The sequence below is a fragment of the Lactuca virosa genome, chromosome 2 (assembly GCF_052849685.1).
Source record: "Lactuca virosa cultivar CGN04683 chromosome 2, Lactuca_virosa_CGN04683_v6, whole genome shotgun sequence".
NCBI lineage: Eukaryota > Viridiplantae > Streptophyta > Magnoliopsida > Asterales > Asteraceae > Lactuca > Lactuca virosa.
This window is the reverse complement of record NC_136427.1, coordinates 175,336,795-175,339,489: the sequence shown is the minus strand read 5'-3', so window position 1 is coordinate 175,339,489 and position 2,695 is coordinate 175,336,795.

The window sequence follows — 2,695 nt, the reverse complement described above, 5'->3', positions numbered from 1 at the left end:
TGGTCGAGTTCCTTATGCGTTATTTCAACATATGAGCGTCATTACACTACTCGCACTATGTCTTAGGTTTAGTATGTACTTCATTATAACTAGTAGTATTGAATCAAGAGAGGTACGCCCTCCAAGAACCCGTGTAATCTGAATCAACTAATTAAACTAATATCTATATCCTTTTTTGTTAAACTTAAAACTATCTACTACTACATACTACCATTAATACATCATAGGGATGTAGGTTGAAACAATGAGAATCGTACAACCAAAACATGTGACTTATATGCGTGCATGCATAAGTACATATCTACAATCATAAGTGAGATACAACTAAAAGTGACCCCAGTTACTCACGAACCTGTTTCTCATCATGCAACATAATCATGTCTTCCCATGAAAATAACCAGAGCACCGGAAAAACACCAATTCTACAGATCGACACCACAACCTTCCAAGCTGCTGTAACAGCTGTTGTGGCAGCTGTCATGGCGCAACTCAACGCCAATAACACAAACGGAAATGGAGACAGTGTCAACAATTCCAACCGTAGTAACAACCAAGGAGACCAACGAGTGACAACTTACCAAGGCACCCCAAACCCCAAACCTAAGAGCAGGAAGCGAAAGTCTGGGAGTAAGAAAAAGGGACAGCTAACTCAAGGGCCTTCGAAGAAACAACATACTGCTGTTGTCCATGTTGCCATGACACCTATCACACCAACATCAGTGAGACCTTATGCTGGAAACCTTCCAAAATGCAACAAGTGAAGCTTCCATCATAATGGAGCCTGCCAGGAGTTGCATTGCACCAGGTGCAACAAGAAGGGGCACACCGCCCGTTCCTGTAGGGCTCCGGCCCCGGGCGCCACTCCAACCCTCAACGTTGAAGTAGGCATAGTATGTTATTTATGCGGTGAAACAGGGCACTTTAAGAGAGATTTCCCAACAGAGAGGAATGACGGAAAATCAGGAGGAGTTTAACAACTAGACATGAAGAAGCAGAAAGGAACCCTGCCAGAATTTTTGGTATGTTCCCCCCAAACAACAATATTTAAGCGCCAAATTTTCACTAAAATTTTCTGTCAAATAAATTAAAAACCATAAATTGTTTCCACAACCGAATACAAACACGTAATTCATATAAAAACTAAGGACCCTTACAGGTGGGCTATGATGGCTTAGTGTACATTAGGGTCATATTTTATTAAGAGTCTAACGGCTTAGAGTGTGTGATTCTGCCTTATTTCCTATTCCTTGTTTGGTTGTGGATTTAGGGCAGCGTCACTCAGTCAACTGTCTTCTCGATCTTAATTATACACGACCTGTATACACCAAGCGATTATAGAGGGACCTTGTAGGGATTGCATTAGGAAATGTTCACAGTAATAATAATAACAAGGTTAAATCCGAAAGCATCAAGGATATATTCGTATGATACATTATCATTCTAAACAATCGTCTCCTTTCCTAGTCGACTTAACATTTGTTACCATAAGAAGTCCAACGTCGTCACTTAAAATGAACTGACTTGATCCTATCTATACCTTCAATCACTACAAAGAGACCTTCCGTCCTACCCAATCGATTAACAAAACTCTTTCAACCTATAACGACAAATCCCCAGCATCCAGACACATGAGTACTTGTGTGAGAGATACCACGCTCCTTCCTAGTCCCACAATAAAGATGGAAACAAGAAACAGAAGACATCAAGGGAATCCCAGAGGTTAATAACCTCCCCCAGATATTCCCGAAGTTCTTTCGGAAACATCACCCAGGTGCTAAGTTGAGTTTGGAATCGACTCGACTCTTTGAACCGTTCTAATAACCAAACCCCCAATACCACTTAGCACCGACACTAGAATAGATATTGTCCGATCAATGGAACGATCTACTAAGTAAGGAAAGTATCAGACCAGGCCTCTAACCTCCGAGGACACCCGTTTAACCTATCAAGAAGAAAAGTGGATTGCACATAGGACCACTGATTACTATGAATCAAGAAAACCCGTCGTCAAGGATCAATATCCCCTATTTCGAATCGACAGCCCACTCACCCAACTCTAAGAATCAAGAATGACCGATACTCCACTAGTTCATGATTCCGTAGGAAGAGAACTCACGAGGCAGCCTAGGATTCATAAGGCTAGCTGCACCACACGCAACCTCATCCTTGGCAACAATATTGCCAACCCATAAGGCCTAGGGACACTACTTCTAGAACACTAGGAACACAATCTTTAGAATATCATTCGAGATCCTCGCCAGGATAGGTCCGGTAACCTATAGCCTTCGGTTACCATGAGAACACAACTTCGTACATCTCACATTCCACATATTCAACCCTAATAAGTGTCTGACCGCCGAAGCTCTCGTAGTCCCACTCGACGAGATCAAGGTAAATAAGAACCCACACCCCGAAGAGGAGCATGTGGAGATTATATGATGGGAAATCAAAAGAGCAAGGTCAAACACAAATAGCAAAAATCCGTTGGAAATCCAAGTGAAGATCTAAGTTCACTTAGGAATGAGAAGATCAAAAGAAACAAAGTACACACATCTTCGTCAACCCTTGATATTCCACATTGAATTTGAATTTCAGGATGAAATTCCCTCTAACGGGGGGATGATGTGACAACCCGAAAGATTTGGATCAAGAAAGGTCTAAATTGTAACCCTACTACAATAAAAACCTTGAAAGC